The following is a 19,220-nucleotide window of genomic DNA, read 5'->3' as shown; positions in this document are numbered from 1 at the left end:
TCCCAGCTACTCAGAAGGTTGAGGCACGAGAATCACTTGAACATGGGAGGTGGAGGTTGCAGTGAGTCAAGATGATACCACTACAGTCCAACCTAGGCGACAGAGCAAGTCTCAAAAAAAAAAAAAAAAAAAAAAAGAAAAAAAAGAAAAGAAAAAAAGAAAAAGTTAAGATGGTAAATTTTATGTGTGTGCATTTTGCCACCACAGTTTTAAAAAGACAACACAAACAATGGGAAAAGACAAGCTATGGGCTAGGAGAAGACATCTGTTTGGTTTTTATATCTATATTCGTTGATTTATCCCATCTGGAAACACAAGGTTTCTGGATCAGAAAACAAACCAATTACTTGCTTGACTAGCAGTCCGATTGCCAATTCCCCATCCCTCAATTTCCCACAGGGCAGCACAGTGTGACCCAGATGTACCCTGCACATACAGGCCTCCATACCACAGGCAAGAGCTTGGAAATGATGCATCTCAGAGCACAGCCAGATGCTGCTGGCGCGTCTGGGACTCTCACCCACTCTGGAGGCAGAGAGAAAGCCTTTGATCTCCAAGGCAAACACAAATCCATCCTGGGGAAGGAGAGGAAGGTCTCTGGGGTTTTGTAATCCTTTGGAATGCAAGCAAATGGTTCTGGAGAAAAGGAGGCATTCTTTATCTTTTTAGCATGTCACTCTCTGTTTCTCAGAAAGGTCCAGAAGTTTCAGGAACACTGAGAGCTCCAGGGAGGATGGCCTTCCAACAAGAACTGCAACATATATAACCAAAAAGGATTAATATATGATTAATTAGCTAATTCCTACAAATAAGGAGAAGGTAAGCAATCCTATCAAAAATTGGATAAAAGAATGTAAATTGGCACTTTGTAGAAGAGGAGGCCGGGCGCGGTGGCTCCTGCCTGGAATCCCAGCACTTTGGGAGGCTGAGGCAGGTGGATCACCTGAGGTAAGGAGTTCGAGACCAGCTTGGCCAACATAGTGAAATCCCGCTTCTACTAAAAATACAAAAACTAGCCCAGTGTAGTGGTGTGGGCCTGTAGTCCCAGCAACTCAGTAGGCTGAGGTGAGAGGATCACTTTAGCCTGGGAGGCAGAGGTTGCAGTGAACCAAGATTGTGCCACTGCACTCCAGCCTGGGTGACAGAGTGAGACCTTGTCTCCAAAAAAAAAGAAAAAAGGAATTCCAAATGGCCAATAAACATTTGAAAACATTGCTAGACTTAGCTAGCAATTAGGGAAATGCAAATTCAAATTAATATAAGTACCAATAAAATACTGAAATATTTCCTAATATTTAAAAAAAGATGTGTGATGTGTTACATTTCAGGTTATAGGAATTTGTAAAGAAAATGAAAATATAATTCTACTTATATAAAAAGTCCAGAACAGGCAAATCTATAGCAATAGGAAGTGGATCAGTGGTTGCCTAAGGCAGGGGAGGCTTCAGGAGAGGAGAGGAATTGCAGGTGGCAGCTAAGAGGAATGAAATTCCTTTTGGGGGTAATGAAAATATTCTACAATTAATTGTGGTGATGGACGCATAACTCTGTGAATATACTAAAAGTCACTGAATTATACACCTTCAATGGGTAAACTGTATGGTATATAAATTGTATCTCAACAAAGCTGTTTTTAAAAAGTGGAGGATGGAAACCATATATACAGCATGCTGACATCGTTAATAATACTGTATTGTACACTTGACATTTGTGAGAATAGATCTTAAGTGTTCTCACCATACATACAAGGATAACCATTTGAGTTGATGGATATGTTAATTAGCTTGATAGTGGTAATCATTTTACCATATATATCATGTTGTATAACTTAAATATAGACAATTTTTATTTGTCAAGTATGCCTTGACAAAGTATAAAGCTGCAAAAATTAAAAATAGAGAAATAAATACGCTGGACACAGTGCATCATGCTTACAATCCCAACACATTGGAGAGGCTGAGGAAAGCAAATTGCTTGAGCTCAGGAGTTCTAGATCAGTCTGGGCAACATGGCGAAACCCTGTCTCTATAAAAAACACAAAAATTAGCTGGGTGTGGTGGTGTGCATCTGTAGTTCCAGCTACTTTGAGACAATTGCTTGAGCCTGGGAGGCTGAGGCTGCAGTGAGCCGTGTTCATTTCACTGCACTCCAGTCTGGGCAACAGAGTGAGACCCTGCTTCGAAAAAAAAGAGAGAAAGACAAAATAAAATAAAATACATAAATTTATAAAAGGGGTAGGGATGGCATTTGCTTTCCACTAGACTACCAGAAAACAAAAAGTCTGACTATTCTAAGTGTTGGTGAAGATCTGGAGAGATAGGAGATAGTTACTCTCACTACTGCTGGCGGAAGTGTGAGTTGGTGCATGTTGGAAGAGCAAATTAATTGGACCTTAAAGGGTCCAGAAGTTTCAGGAACACTGAGAACTCCAGGGAGGATGGCATCTAGTTGAGTTAAAGATATGCCTATTTTGTGTCCCAACAATTCCACTCCTAGGTAAGAAACTTGGGGACATGAGCACAGGGAGACATTTACAAGTATGTTCATGAACACTTTATTTGGAAGAGTGAAAAATTTAAGCATTAACTTATCCATTAGAGCATGCCTATTAATTATGTGGAGTGCAATCAGAGATAATACTGCCTCCTTAGTTTGCATAGGCTTTAAACAAGTATGACTTTCTTCCCTCTATACAGTGCTTTGATGTGCTAACATTAGCATGGTTTGCAAATTAGACTCCAAAGAATAAGAAATTTAAATGCCCTTGAATAGGAGAATGAATAAGTCAATCATTTTCCTTCATATAGTGGATTACTGTTCAGCAAATAAAAATGAATGAACTCTATGGGGCGTGGTGGGTCACACCTGTAACCCCAGCACTTTGGGAAGCTGAGGAGGGTGGATCACTTGAGGTCAGGAGTTCGAGATCAGCCTGGCAAATATGGTGAAACCCCACCTCTACTAAAAATACAAAAGTTAGCCAGGCATGGTAGCGGGCGCCCGTAATCCCAGCTACTCGGGAGGCTGGGGCAGGAGAATCCCTTGAACCCGGGAGGCAGAAGTTGCAGGGAGGCAGAGGCTGCAGTGAGCTGAGATTGTGCCACTCACTCCAGCTTGGGTGACAGAGCGAGACTCCTTCTCAAAAAAAAAAAAAAGAATGAACTAGTTACATGTATTAACATGGATATATCTCACTAACATGATGTTGAATGAAAAAAATCAAGTTTGCAAGTGGATGTATACAGTGTGATACTGTTTCTATAAAGTCATGCAAAACAATAACACGTTTTTATTATCATATAACATATGAAGCAATAGCATAAAATATGCATGGGAATGATAAATAGTAAAGTCAAGATAGTAGTTAGCTGTGGAAAGAGGAAGAGAAAGAGGATTGGAAGGGACACCCAGAGAATATTAACAATACCCATACAGGTTTGTTTCTTTTAAACAAAATTCATGTTTGATAAAGCTGGCACAGACATATTTGCAATATTAGCTGCACTTTTCTGTACAGGTGAAATATTTCCCAATACTAAAGAACTAAGTGAAGTTTTATATTATCGGGCTGTAGGAGTTTGTGCAGAGAATGAAAATCTGCTGTACAGATGAAACCAGAGCCAAGAGAGCTGCTTACTCACCCCTCAGCCTCCTCCTTCTCTTCCACCTACCTTGGGGTGGAACATGATGGATGAGTTGATAACCCTGGTCTCCGTGGTCCTCCCCATGTAGACTCATCTCAGGAGGTGCTGGTGGGCAGTAAGATGCTGCCGGATGCAAACGCTGTCCTTATCCTAGAGGCCACACAGGTGGTATCTGAGCCAGAGGGGCACAACCGAGGCTCCTCCTTTGGTAATGGTCTCCTGTTCTGGGCCTTGAGGTCTTTAGTCCGGGGAGGCTCCTGTTTTGCCATTTACCCTCTTATTTAGAAAGTGTGCCTCCGAGCCTCAACTGCCTCTTAGTTTATAGAGTGACAGGCTGGAAGACTTAAAAAAATGAGATTGCTTTGATGACTCTGGCATTCCTTGGGCATTGAGAAGCTGGTTATCAGTGTTGCCATGACAACTGCGGGGCCCATAAACGACACAGTGGAGGTGAAAGGTCATGTTGGACACTGTAACGATATTGTAAAACCTCTTAGATACCTGGACTATGTACTTGGATACACTGGATGGTTGTTTTGAAAGATAATTTTTCTCTTCACTCCCAAATTACCTCCTAATTTTGTTCTTTTTTCAGTCTATTGCATTGGAATGTTGCTTAGCAAACAATTATACCTGGTGCTACTCTTCAAAGGAGCATGTCTATTAATTGTGTGGAGTGCAATCAGAGATAATATTATTTCCCAAGTTAAATACTGTTTCCCAAGTTAGTACAGGCTTTTTGTTTTTTTTTTTTTTTTTGAAATGGAGTCTTGCTCTGTCACCCAGGCTGGAGTGCAGTGGCCGGATCTCAGCTCACTGCAAGCTCCACCTCCCGGGTTTACGCCATTCTCCTGCCTCAGCCTCCTGAGTAGCTGGGACTACAGGCGCCCGCCACCTCGCCCGGTTAGTTTTTTGTATTTTTTAGTAGAGATGGGGTTTCACCGTGTTAGCCAGGATGTTCTCGATCTCCTGACCTCGTGATCCGCCCGTGTCGGCCTCCCAAAGTGCTGGGATTACAGGCTTGAGCCACTGCGCCCGGCCAGTACAGGCTTTTAAACAAACATGATTTTCTTACCTCTATACAGTGCTGTGATATGCTAACATTAGCGTGGTTTGCAAGACTCAAAAGAGTCAAAGGATTAAACTTGGAATAATTTAAGGTGCAGAATAATTAAGCTTCCAGAAAGCTGAAAGTGAGGGAGGAACTGTGAGGCTCCAGATGTCATTTATCAAGAGGGGTATGGTCTACAGGTGGATTCCTAGATCCAGCTCCTTGCCACTCAAATTGTAGTCCGTGGACTAGCAGCAGTCTCTGAGAGATTCTTCCACATCCAGAACCTCAGGCCCCACCCAGATCTATTGGATCAGGTGCTGCAGCTTAATAAGATCCCAAGTGACTTTTATGCACATTTAAGTTTGGGAAACACTGAGTCTTACAACATGAGTCAATGGCCTTCCAAAAGAGTGCTGGCACTGTAAGAAATTAAACCTGAGAGATCAGATACTCCTAGCAGAGTTAAGGAGGAAAAGCTTTGCTAAAAGCCGCTGGAACATAGATTGTCTGGGCTGTCTGGAATGAGTGGGTTGCTGTTTATGGATATTTTGTACTGAATTGTTACTCTGTTTCCTGTACTCATTGAAAATATGAGCTGAATTCCAGAAAATAACAGGAAGAAGGATGAGGATGGAAGGGTTAAAAAATAACACGTAAGTCCTGAGTTCTTGGAGGAGCATCCCCTTGCAAGATACTCATCATGACCTTGGGCCCCATTGCGCCACAGTTTTCTCCACTTTGACAAGCCCAGATCACTTCCTAGGGCCTGCAGGAGGATTCCTAAATTAGTGCTTCCAAAGGGCTCCGAAAATCTGGGATGAACGTCATGGCGCATGCGCGAAGCTTATCAGGGTCGCGCTGTGAGTTCCAGGCGGGCTCCTAATTCCGCAGCTTCCTCGCAGCTGGGGATCAGTGTGCCCACTTTTATCTCAGCTCCTCTCTTCTACAGAGGAAGGGATGGGGAGGGCGTAGGGCGAGGGAGGACGAGATAAAGCAGCTTGGTGCATGGATGAGTCAGAGCCCGGGCACTCCCACCCATGCCTGAAAAGAGCACGAGTTTCCCACGTCCCTGTTCTGCTGTGAGGGGGGACCGCGTATCCACGTCCCCCAGCCGCACTGTGGGAGGGGTAATTGCAGAAAGACGTTATTAAACAGCAGATTGGCTGTCACACATGTGTCAACACGTAGCGATGGAGGTGACTATGACTCTCAAAGTAATTTTTAGACACAAGCACAAAATAAAATGTCTGTGAATGACACTATTGAGGAAGTGGTTGCAAATGTGCAGCTCCCAGAGCAAAACCTATCACAGGCTCACTATAACCTCAAACTCCTGGGCTCAAGTGATCTTCCCACCTCAGCCTCCCGAGTAGCTGGGACCACAGGTGCATGTCATCATGCCCAACTAATTTTTTTTTATATTTTGTAGAGACAAGGTCTTGCTGTGTTGTCCAGGATGGCCTGTAACTCCTGGGCTCAAGCAGTCCTCCTGCCTTGTCCTCCCAAGGTGCTGGGATTACAGGCATGAGCCACCATTCCCGGTATTGTGCCTCTTTTTGATATTTTCTTTTGCATTCGAAAAATAGCATCTTTTCTCAGATTATAAAATTAGTATTATTCATTCCTTACTGTTTTTTATGCTTTGGAAATTAATCCAGGTTTTCTCTGTCTTTTTTTTGAGATGGAGTTTCACTCTTGTTGCCCAGGCTGGAGTGCAATGGTATGATCTTGGCTCACCATAACCTCCGTCTCCTGAGTCAAGTGATTCTCCTGCCTCAGCCTCCTGAGTAGCTGGGATTACAGGCATACACCACCATGCCCAGCTAATTTTGTATTTTTAGCAGAGACAGGGTTTCTCTATGCTGATCAGACTGGTTTTGAACTCCCGATCTCAGGTGATCTGCCCGCCTCGGCCTCCCAAAGTGCTGGGATTATGGGTGTGATCCACCGCACCTGGCCTACTCTGCCTTTTTCGATGCAGGTATTTCAAAGGATATGAGATACTCAAGAGCAGGCACCTATTTACATTTGTAACTCCAGCACATGGCCCATAGTAAGTGCTCAATAATTCCTGTTCACCGGTCACTTAAATAACACTTAGAGAACTCTTGCTTCCTGTCTGGGTGAATATAATCAATGCTTAAGATTAATAAGGGCAACAGAAATGAATGCGCTTGGTGGTTCAGGATCCTTTACCAGCCAGAAGCACTCGTCTTTAACCCCTAAACATTTCTGTTCCCCTAGCTGGGTCTCACCTTTTTAACTACTAGCATTCTCCTCCTGCAGCCATGGACTCAGTCTGTCTTTCCATCGACCCACCCCTGGCTGGCTTCGACACTTCTCTACCATCAAGGATGGCTTTGGCCTCCTCACTTCATTGACTTGAAGTCTCTTCCCCACCTCCCACGGCTCCACCCACTCCTACTGCAGTCAGCCCACTGCCCCCCTCATCTGTCTGCTGAAACTATCCTTGCCAAACTCTGTGGCCACTTCTCAATCCTCATCTCGCCGAACCTCTCCAAGGCATTTGACACACTTGACCTTGCCCTCTTCTTTGGAGATCTTTAGAGTGCATGATTTCTTGCTCTGAGTCTTCCTCGTACCTCTAACTGCCCCTTCCCAGCCTCTTTTACAGAGTCTGCTTCCTCCGCCTGAACCTTAAATGTTGGAATCCCCTGAGTTTCCATCCGTCACTTGCTTCACAAGGGGAACCAATTCTGGGTTCTTGTTCTTTTGCAGAATATACACATAACATAAAATTTACCATCTTAGCCATTTTTAGGTGTACAGTACAGTAATACAAAGTACATGTACCTTGTGGTACAACCGTCACCACCATCCATCTCCATAACTTCATCTTCCCAAACTGAAACTGCATTCCCCTCCCCACGGCCCTTGGTAACCACCCTTTTACTTTCTGTTTCTGTGAATTTGCCTACTCAGGATACCTCCTATAAGTGGAATCCTATGGTACTTTGCAGTTGGCTTGTTTCACTTATCATATATCCTCAAGGTTCATACATGTAATAATGTGTCAGAATTACCTTCCTTTGTAAGGCCAGTGACTTTATATTCCATGATACATGTGTACCATGTTTTGTTTATCCATTTTTCTGTTGGTAGACCCTTGGGTTACTTCCACATTTTAGCTACCATGAAAAATGCTGCATGAACATGGTGTATAGCAAGTGTGTGTTCCAGTCCCTGCAAGTGTGTGTTCCAGTCCCTGCTTTCAATTGTGTGGGGTTTATACCCAGAAATGAAATTGCTAAATCAAAAGTAATTTTTTTTTTAAGATAGGGTCTCACACTTTCATACACAGGCTCGATTGTGCAATAACACCATCCTGGCTCCTTGCAGCCTTGACCTGTGCTCAAGGGGTCCTTCTGTCTCAGCCTCCCAAGTGGCTGTGACTACAGGTGCATGCCACCATACCCAGCTATCTTTTGTTTTTGTTTTTGTTTTAAAGAAATAGGATCTTGCTACATTGTCCAGGCTGATCTTGAACTCCTGGTCTCAACTGATCCTCCTGCCTTGACCTCCCAAAGTGTCAGGGTTACAGGCATGAGCCACCATGCCTGGCCTGATAATTCTTTTTTTTTTTTTTTTTTTTTGAGACGGAGTCTCGCTATGTTGCCAGGCTGGAGTGCAGTGGTGTAATCTCGGCTCACTGCAACCTCCGCCTCCTGGATTCAAGTGATTCTCCTGGTTCAGCTTCCCAAGTAGCTGGGACTACAGGCATGCACCACCACACCTGGCTAATTTTTTGTGTTTTAGTAGGGATGGGATTTCACCATGTTGGCCAGGATGGTCTCAATCTCCTGACCTTGTGATAATTCTATCTTTAATTTTTTGAGGAATCACTATACTGTTTTAGTTCCAATTTTTTCATATCCTCATCAAAACTTGTTATTTTCTGTTTGCTTTGTTTTGGATCTTGCTAGTAGCCATCCTAATGAATGTTATTGAGAAGTGTCTGGGTTCTTTGTTTCTTTTTTTTTGAGGCAGCGTCTTGCTGTGTTGCCCAGGCTGAGGTGCAATGGCACAAGCTCGACTCACTGCATCCTCTGCCTCCTGGGTTCAAGCAATTCTCGTGCCTCAGCCTCCCGAGTAGCTGGGCCCAGGGTGCGTTCCATCACAGCCAGTTTACTTTTGTATTTTTGGCAGGGATAGGGTTTTGCCATGTTACCCAGGCTGGTCTCAAACTCCTGGCCTCAAGTGATCCACCCGCCCCAGCTTCCCAAAGTCCTGGGATTACAGGTGTGAGCCACCACACCTGGCCATGTCTGGGTTCTTTTAAATACCAATGTTTAAAAATAGAATTATTCTATGAAAAACAATCTAGGCCCCAAATTTTGACTGCTAGAATAAACAATATAGTAAAATGTGTATAATTTCCTAGTTACACTTTAAAGGTAGGATGAAGGTTAAGGTGCAGAAAGTGAAGTTAATTATTATTCTTCATTCATGGTTAGCCTCATCTTGAGTCTAGCAGGGCGCCACCCCTCCTCCCTGTTGCCGGTGCCTGTCCGGTTCTCTCTCACCACAGACGTTCAGTGTAATGTGGCTGCTGAGATATTAACACAGGACTGCTATCCGCGATCCCAATTGCCCTCAAAACCCTTGGAAAATAGCTCTTTGTTAACAATGTCACTTCTTCTGTTACTCTTCTCACTCAAGCCACTGTGCTGGGATTGAAAGACTTTGCTCTTCATGGCTTATGGGAAAGTTAAGGTAGTATTTTTTGCTCTGGAAGCCACGTGAAAATGGGACTGCGTTGGAATAAGCATCTATAGGAGCTGATACCTGCCCTGGCAGTATCTGGTAACCAAGAATTTCCAGAATTGCAACGGGAGAGTGGGGTGGGGAAAAAACCCCAGTTCAAAAGAGGAAAAACAATCAAAAGGCCACGTGCCATGGCTCACGCCTGTAATCCCAGCACTTTGGGAGGCCAAGGCAGCTGGATCACCTGAGGTCAGGAGTTTGAGAACAGCCTGGCCAACATAGTGAAACCCCGTCTCTACTAAAAATACAAAAATCAGCCGGGTATGGTGGTGCATGCCTGTAGTCCCAGCTACTCAGGAGGCTGAGACAGGAGAATCGCTTGAACCTGGGAGGCAGAGGTTGCAGTGAGCTGAGATGGTGCCACTGCATTCCGTGTGGGTGACAGAGGGAGACTCCGTCTCAAAAAAAACAAAAAACAAACAAACAAAAAAACCCCTGAAAGGTGGGGCAAAATACAATGGTAGAAATGTATACAGGTATGTCCATAAATGAACAAAATTCACCAGGAAAATAAACAAAGATTATTAGTCAGTAAAAGATAACCAGATAAATGCTGCAGTTCCTGCCTGCCTGAAGGCCTGAGAAACTTTCCCAGTAGGGTTAGGGGAAGTGAGAGAGACTGAAGGTATTGCGAGGGCTACCCAGCTTTTTCGAATGTGAAAAGAAATAAAGAAGCAAAAGCAAAAGAAAATGTAAAAAAAAAAAAAAAAGAAGAAGAAGAAGAAAGACTTTGCCTTTGAATTCTCAAAAGCAATGGAACTGAATCTCAGGCTGGGCATCTACAGGCTGATGAGTGCTACGACTGGAGGCCCATTGAAGGCATGTGGGGCAATAGGAGCCATAGAGAGGGACCTACTTCTGTTCGCCAGGGAACTGAGAGCTCAGAGGTGGCTCCTCGCGAGACATGACTCCTAAACTGAGTCCTGAAGATCAGTGAGTGGGCCCGGCGGAGGAGAAAGGGAGGAGGAGCATGTGCAACGTCTCAGTGCCGAGGGAGCCAATTTGTGGGAAGAACCAAGAATCACTCAGTAGTGCTGGAGTTGAGTGTTAGAGTGGGGTGGGAGGATAAGAGAAGAGGTGGACAGGAGCTCATTCATGGAGGGCCTTGAACCTATGCCAAGTCTGTAATTTATCTTGTTAGAAATGCACAGACATCGGTTTTATACCAGGGCATGTCATGATTACATTTTTTTTTTTTCTCAGAATGATCATTCTAACCCAAATGTGGAAAATAAATTGGACAGGGGAATGGGGAGGTCTGTTAGGAATCTGTTTTATCCTGGCAAGAGACAAAAAGGGCAAAAGGGAGAACATGCATTTGCTCATTCCTTTATTCATTCACTTATTTGACATTTGCTTCATGTTTTTGCCTGAGCATCTGCTATGTGCTAGCATTGTGCTGTGCTGGGTGCTAGGAATATAAAGGTAAAAAAGAGAAACAAGGTCCCTGCCTTCCCAGGGCAGACACTTACTTGGCAGTTCTGGTTTTCTTAGTCTGTTCTGTGCCACTATAACAAAATACCACAGACTGGGTAATTTATATGGAACAGAAATTTCTCTCCTCAGAGTTCTGGAGGCTTGGAAGTCCAAGATTGAGGGGCTGGCATCTTTCAAGATCTTCTTCTTTAAAAAAAAAAAAAAATCTATCTCTTAGGCCAGGTGTGGTGACCTATACCTGTAATCCTAGCACTTTGGGAGGCCGAGGCGGGCAGATCACCTGAGGTCAGGAATTCGATACCAGCCTGGCCAACATGGCAAAACCCCATCTGTACTGAAAAAAAAAAAAAAAAAAAAATTAGCCAGGCTTGGTGGCACATGCCTCTAATCCCAGCTACTCAGGAGGCTGAGGCAGAAGAATCACTTGAATCTAGGAGGCAGAGGTTGCAGTGAGCCAAGATCATGCCACTGCACTCCAGCCTGGGCAATAGAGGGAGACTCCATCTCAAATAAAATGAAATAAAATTAAAAAAAATAAAAAATATCTATCTATCTATCAATCAGCTATCTATCTATCTATTTAGAGACTGAGTTATGAGACTGGCTAATTTTTGTATTTTTGGTAGAGATGAAGTTTCACCAGGTTGCTAAAGTTGGTCTTAAACTCCTGGGCTCAAGCGATCCACCCGCCTCCACCTCCCAAAGTGCTAGGAGTACAGGTGTGAACCATTGTGCCCGGCCAGGGATCTTCTAGCTGTGTCATCCCATAGTGAACAGTGGCAGGGCAAAGAGAGAGAGAAAGAGAACAGGAATAAGTGAACCCACTGTCTCAATAATGGCATTAATCCATTCATGAGAGCAGATCACTCGCAACATAGACAAGGTCTCACTCTGTTGTCCGGGCTGGAGTTCAGTAATACAAATACAGATCAGTGCAGCCTCAGCCTTCTGGGGTCAAGTGACCCTCTATCTCAGCCTCCTGAGTAGCAGGGACTACAGGTGTATGCCGCCACACCTGTCTAATTTTTTTTATTTTTTGTAGAGACGGGGTCTCTCTGTATTACCCAGGCTGGTCTGAAACTCCTGGGCTAAAGTGATCTTCCCACTTTAGCTTCCCAAAGTGCTGGGATAAGGTTACAGGTGTGAGCCACCTCATCCAGCCCTAAACATCTCTTAAAGGTTTCACCTGTTAATACTGTTGTAATGGCAATTAAATTTCAACATAAGCTTTGGTGGGGACAAACATCAAAACCAGAGCACCGGGCAAGTGTGAAGGCAATGACAGTATGTATGAGCTAACAGGATACAGAGTATTTTTGGAGCATATATACCAGGAGCGTATTCCAAGAGATTTGTAGCATCAGAAAGACTTTCTAAAACCCTTCCCTAAAATGATGTCTCAGCTAAGACCTGAAGGAGGAGCAGGAGATGGCTGGGTGAAGGAGAGATAGCGGGGGTTCTAGGTAGTTGGAATAGTAGAGGCAGCTTTCCAGAGATGAGAGACATCAGAGCATCTGAAGGAATGAAAATAATCTCAGTATGACGACCACAGGGATTAGGAAGGTATGAGGCTAATGAGGGAAGCAGGGACCTGATCCCGAAAGGGCCTCTAAATGACATGAAGGAGGCTGGACCTTATAAGAGGCATGGGGTCATATAAGAGAAAGGATCAGATGGGCATCTTGAGAAGATCACAGTCTGGATCAATAGTAACAAAACAGACTAGAAAGGACTTGGTGAACCATTAGCTAGATTTGGGGTTACAGAAGGGCACGAAGACTCCCAGGTGCCTGACTTGGGTACCATAAAACAAGAGGAAGGGAGGTTGGGAAGGAAAATCTAAATTTTATTTTGGACTTGTTGATTTTGAGGGACATTCAAGTGGAGCTATTCAGTAGGCGCTTGCATATATATTCCACCTGGAGATGGAATAGAGTTATTGGTGTGTGGGACCTACACAGTGCAGAAATCATGCGAGTGGATGCGATCGGGTAAGCGAGTTTGCAGGGTGAGAAGAGATCTGTGGACAGAAACTCAGGGAATTCCAACATTTAAGGTTCAGGCAGAGGAAGAGGACTCTGTAAAAGAGGCTGGGAAGGGGCAGTTAGAGGTACGAGGAAGACTCAGAGCAAGAAATCATGCACTCTAAAGATCTCCAAAGAAGAGGGTAAGGTCAAGTGTGTCAAATGCCTTGGAGAGGTTCGGCGAGATAAGGATTGAGAAGTGGCCACAGAGTTTGGCAAGGATAGTTTCGGCAGAGAGATGAGGGTGGGAGTGGGCCAACTGCAGTAGGTGCAGCCATGGGAGGTAGAGAAAAGACTTCAAGTCAATGAAATGAGGAGGCCAAAGCCATCCTTGATGGTAGAGAAGTGTCGAAGCCAACCAGGGGTGGGTCAATGGAAAGACAGACTGAGTCCATGGCTGCAGGAGGAGAATGCTAGTAGTTAAAAAGGTTCCCAGTGAGGGGAACAGAAATGTTTAGGGGTTAAAGACGAGTGCTTCTGGCTGGTAAAGGATCCTGAACCACCCAGCGCATTCATTTCTGTTGCCCTTATTAATCTTAAGCATTGATTATATTCACCCAGACAGGAAGCAAGAGTTCTCTAAGTGTTATTTAAGTGACCGGTGAACAGGAATTATTGAGCACTTACTATGGGCCATGTGCTGGAGTTACATATATAAATAGGTGCCTACTCTTGAGTATCTCATATCCTTTGAAATACCTGCATTGAAAAAGGCAGAGTAAAACTGGATTGATTTCCAAAGCATAAAAAACAGTAAGGAATGTAGATTTTAATAAAATCTCACTTGTGTTTTGTTATATTGGGTTCAGAGAAAAACGAATCTCATGAAGTTTTGCCTCTACAATTCACATTCCCAAGGTCTGAGGGGTCAAACGGAAATGAAGGTGAACTCAAATCTAGAGTTCCGTGAGAGTGGGATTTGGATCAGGGTGGATGGAGAAATAGACCACGAGGCAGGGATGGGAAACTCGGGCTGGTAGGGCTGTTGGGACAAGCTCGAGATCAAGTTTACATGGTCTTATGCCAGATGGATATGGATTACAAATGGGAAAACAGCTTTTGGTTTATTTGTTGTATACCTTTTGGAGAAAAAAGTGATTCTACATGAAAATACTAAAAGGGCCGGGCGTGGATGCCTGTAATCCCAGCACTTTGGGAGGCCAAGGCGGTCAGATAATGAGGTCAAGAGATGGAGACCATTCTGGCCAACATGGTGAAAGCCAGTCTGTACTTAAAATACAAAAATTAGCTGGGCGTGATGGCGCGCTCCTGTAGTCCCAGCTACTCTGGTCGCTGAGGGAGGAGAATCACTTGAACCCAGTAGGCAGAGGGTGCAGAGCGCCGAGATCATGCCACTGCGCCATCAGCCTGGTGACAGAGCGAGACTCTGTCTCAAAACAAAAAAAAAAAAAGAAAATACTAGAAGGAAATAAACCATAAGTGTTAACAGTGATTACCTTTTGGTGGAGTGATTAGGAGTGATTTCACTTTCCTCATAACTTTTCATATTTTAAATATTTGTGATGAATAATATTAATTTTATAATCTGAGAAAAGATGCTATTTTTCGAATGCAAAAGAAAATATCAAAAAGGGGCACAATACCGGGAGTGGTGGCTCATGCCTGTAATCCCAGAACTTTGGGAGGACAAGGCAGGAGGAGTGCCTGAGCCTAGGAGTTACAGACCAGCCTGGGCAACATAGCAAGATCTTGTCTCTACAAAATGCAAAAAAAAGTAGCTGGGCATGGTGGCATGCACCCGTGGTCCCAGCTACTCGGGAGGCTGAGGTGGGAAGATCACTTGAGCCCAGGAGTTTGAGGTTATAGGGAGCTGTGTTTGAGTCATTGCACTCCAGCCTGGGCAACAGACGACTGAAAAAGAGAGAAAGAGAGAGAGAGGCAGGTTTGTGTTCCAGTGCAGTGACCAAAATGAAAACAAAGAAACAAAAAAAGATACTGAATGATAACATCTCTTCATCAAAAACAAAAAATGTAGAAGATTGCATTGGTAGGAGCAATATTCAGAAATGACCCTGAAGACCTAAAAACCACATGCCATGATTAACCTTGTCACAAACTAGGGGTGGTCCTAGGCATTTTCTTTAATGTATTTGTTAATATATAAAATCTAGAAATAATCGATCTGAAAGAAATGGTGTGATTGTGTGTCAGCCCTGCACACATTGCCTCTAGAAGAGGAAGATGACTTGTCCAGGTTTGTACAGTTATTATCTACATTTTTCTGATCATGTGATATTAATTTTATCTTGAAAGTCTTGAAATTATGAGGTAGAAAGTGCACTATGAGAACAAATGAATATTGAGTTATGGCTGTTGGAGCTCCAAAAAATTAAGTTATAATTCTTCTTCTTTTTTCTTTTTTGAGACAAAGTTTCACTCTTTTTGCCCAGGTTGGCTGAAGTGCAGTGATGCGACCTCAGCTCACTGGAACCTCCACCTCCCAGGTTCAAGCGAGTCTCCTGCCTCAGCCTCCCAAGTTGCTGGGACTACAGGCACCCGCCACTCTGCCCAGCTAATTTTGTATTTTTAATAGAGACAGTGTTTCACCATGTTGGCCAGGCTGGTCTCGAACTCCCGACCTCAGGTGATTCGCCAGCCTTGGCCTCCCAAAGTGCCGGGATTACAGGCCTGAGCCACTGTGCCCAGCCAAGTTACAATTCTTAATTGTGACATTTTTATTGATGAAAAGAAAATGATTTGATGCCTCTGATAAGAGAGTGATATATTCTAAAATAAAGACTCATTACTAACTGAAAAAGAGTTTTTAAAGTTTAATTTGTTTGGTAGGAGGGAAGTAATCTCTAAAAGATATGGCTGACTATTCTTAAATTCAATTATAATGAGTATTTGCGGGAAGGGAGATAGATGGAAATGTGTTTTGGGAATGTATTCTCGTTTTCAATACGATTCCCTTTTATTAACCTCATGGGAAGGGGGCCTGCTTTCCCTTGTATTAAATCTCTAGACAAAAGAGTAAAGTGTCCGTCCTGCAAGTTGCTGCTAGTGCAGGCAGGTCAGGGAATCTGCTGCCGCTGGTAGGGAAGACAAGCTTGCAGCTTTCCACACCCATTCCTGAATTGTGAGAAAGGAAACTTACCTAGAAGCTGGAAGGAATCCAGAAAACATGAGCAAACCCACAGCTTCTTCCTTGATAGAAAGGCGTGTCCACTCATTTCTTAGGTCTACTGAAGCCTTGAGAAGATTAATTGAGGGTTTGCCTGCCTCGGAGGCATTTCACCTGGGCAGGCTGTGTCCTGATCAGCAATGTTCTAGGCTGTCAGGACAGACGCACACTTAGGCGCTCTGTGTGTGAAATCCCAAAACCACAGCTGCTGACCCAGGATTTTGTAGACCCTCTCCCCTCTTTAGGGCCAGAGAGCCCCAGCAGTGAAAAGCCCAAGGAAGGTCTTGTTTTCCTTGTCATGTCTTTCAAATAAATTAGGGAGAATGAGCACAGCTAAATTTGAGAAATTATTGGCACAGCCGTCAATTAAATCCTCCAAATAGAAACACATTTTTCTTTCTTTCTTTCTTTCTTTTTGCTGTGTTTATTTTCCATACAATTTTATTGAAATGTGCCAAGAGTACATGGGCAGCACAAATGTATGAACAGGAAAAAAAGAATCACATATACAATAATTTTTTTTTTTTTTTTTTGGGACAGAGTCTTGCTCTGTCGCCCAGGCTGGAGTGCAGTGGCACGATCTCGGCTCACTGCAACCTCTGTCTCCCGGGTTCAAGTGATTCTCCTGTCTCAGCCTCCCAAGTAGCTGGGATTACAGGCGCCCGCCACCACGTCCGGCTAATTTTTGTACTTTTAGTAGAGACGGGGTTTCGCCATGGCTGGTCTCGAACTCCTGGCCTCAGGTGATCCGCCCACCTTGGCCTCCCAAAATGCTGGGCTTACAGGCGTGAGCCACCGCTCCTGGCCTTGCACAATAATTTTTTAAAAGTGAAGAAGTGAAGGTTAATCTTGGGAGATATCAGGTCCCCTCTGGCTCCCCTTGCAGACTTCCAGTGTTCCAGTGTTTCCATTAAGGTTAAGCCTCTACAAACCTAGCATTCCCAAAAAAAAAAAAAAAAAAAAAAAAGGCATAAAGGAAAGAGAAATGTCTTTCCGCTCAGATGGGACTCTTCCTAGGCACCTAATTAGGAGGCATGCTGAGCGGTGGAGAAACACAGCTTCAGAGTGTGAGGGTATGGACCATCTGGGTTTTTCATCTGGCAGTGGTGCCCGGAGTCGCCAGGGCATCGCTCTGGGATTCCCGTTCCGGCAGCCCAGAGCCGCTGCGCTCACTTTCGCCTGAGAATACTTTCCCAGAGGATGGCCGCTTCACGCCCAGCACATCGCACATCTCAGCCACCTCCCGCGGGGCGTTGAAGAACTGCAGCACGTTGCTGGGGTGCTGGATGCGGTTCTTGTGCCCGCTCCGGGGTGGGGAACCGATTGTTCGGGATTCACTGAAGTCTCTGTAACTGCAAGACCTGACTTCCAACCCGCATGACTGACCGGGCATGATGCCTGGCTGCTTGGAGACAGACATTCAGCTTCTGTCCAAACATGAAATTGTTGTTGAGGTAGGTAGTGGCCCGGTCCACAGCGTAGCCATCTCCACGACGGCGGCCCCGGGCTTGCTTTTCATGAATTTCAGCTTCTCCGCATTGCTATACAAGCAGAAAACACTGAACACTTGGTCACAGTTCATCTTAGATTGATCCAAGCCATAGGCCATGAGCACAGGGCTGTCGGCGTGAGGGCCATGCTCGGGTGGTGGGGGAAGGGTGGGGGTGCCCATACTGGGGGCCGTAGCGACTTGGGCCCCGACGGTGACTCCCCCCACTGGTGGACCCATCCCTCTCCCTTCTTAGTGAGGTGGGGGGCTGGGGGGCCGTAGCCCTCATCATGGTAATGACTGTGATACTCACCGTAGGGACCTCCATATTCTGTGGGGTGATCTCCCAGGAGAGGGGGCTGCCTCTGGCGTTTGTTTGAGTTGCTGCCAGGGTCACCATGCCACTGAGATTGCGGTTTGTGTAGTCCCAAGTATCCTGATCATTCTTGAACACATTCAAGCGTGTAGGCTTCGCGTATTCGATCTTCAGAGTGCAGCTGTCAGAATAGATTTCAGCCACATGGAGCGAGGCCTTGGCCCACCGGGCACTTTGAACACAGTCAGATTCCACCATGGCCTGAACTCCATTCTTCCGGAAAATGACATTTCTCTGGACAGGGCCACAAGGATTAGAGATAGTGTAAAGAACATCCGTGGTGATCTGGGGTTCAGGATGGTAAAGAGAAAGAAGCACACGGTTCACGCTCCGGGAGTTACCGAGTTCGGGGCGGGGGGAGATCTTCTGGCGGGTAGAGTAGTTGACAAAAGCTGGGTGACCGGCAATGTATATTTGGTTGTCGGCTGTGTAGTTCCCTGTGTTGCAAGCCCCTAGCACATCTTCAAATTCCACCAGTGCTTGTCTCTTTTTAGGCATTACCATCACATAGCTGATGGGTCCAAATTCCTGCAAGGCCTCCACAAGGTCAGCTTCCACTACACCCGCCAATTAGGCCCCTGATGTGGACAACTGGGGAGGCAGGGGTTTTGTGTGGGTCATAACAGTTCTCCTTAGCGATTAAGCTTCCATCGGATGGAATTCCCCACTCTAGAGGACAAGGCCGCTGCCCATCCGTTCCGCTCCCTCAACCTCCCACGAGGCAGGGCGGGAGACACATTTTTCTTTTATAAAATAAAATCTGAGTTGAGAGCCCATCTGAGATTTTTCAGTACCTTTTGGAGTCAATTTAAAAATCCCAGGGCAGGCCAGGCGCGGTGGCTCATGCCTGTAATCCCAGCACTTTGGGGGACAAGGCGGGCAGATCACCTGAGGCCAGGAGTTCAAGACCAGCCTGGCCAATAGGCCTTGACCAGCTATGGCAAACCCTGTCTCTGCTGAAAAATACAAAAAATTAGCCAGACGCAGTGGTGCGTGCCTGTAATCCCAGTTTCTAGGGAGGCTGAGGCAGGAGAATTGCTTGAACCCGGGAGATGCAGGTTGCGGTGAGCTGAGATCGTGCCACTACACTCCAGCGTGGGCAACAGAGCATGACTTCAACTCAAAAAAAAAAAAAGTCCGACTGCAGGTGTCTATCAGGGTAATATAGTGGAGTTTCTTCCAAGCGACTCAGAGCTTGACAAATCCGGTCACAGTGAGAAAAACATTGGTAAAGTTGTCCAAAAGAGCAGACAAGGTCATTCAAGG

General features: G+C 45.0%; 1 long non-coding RNA gene and 1 pseudogene across 1 annotated transcript; both read right to left on the bottom strand.

Annotated features, from left to right (window-relative positions):
- Positions 1-252: 252 nt before the first annotated feature.
- On the bottom strand, positions 253-4,053 carry LOC105487386 (uncharacterized). The gene is made up of 2 exons (XR_011623169.1): positions 3,672-4,053; positions 253-751 (listed from the first exon to the last, which is right to left on the bottom strand). It is a non-coding gene; the product is annotated as an uncharacterized lncRNA (long non-coding RNA).
- Positions 4,054-17,091: 13,038 nt separating this feature from the next.
- On the bottom strand, positions 17,092-18,537 carry LOC105487387 (heterogeneous nuclear ribonucleoprotein L pseudogene; annotated as a pseudogene).
- Positions 18,538-19,220: the final 683 nt, after the last annotated feature.

Source organism: Macaca nemestrina, chromosome 5 (genome assembly GCF_043159975.1).
Source record: "Macaca nemestrina isolate mMacNem1 chromosome 5, mMacNem.hap1, whole genome shotgun sequence".
Taxonomy (NCBI): domain Eukaryota; kingdom Metazoa; phylum Chordata; class Mammalia; order Primates; family Cercopithecidae; genus Macaca; species Macaca nemestrina.
The sequence above is the reverse complement of the archived record's forward strand: the minus strand, read 5'-3'. Positions and strand labels throughout refer to the sequence as shown.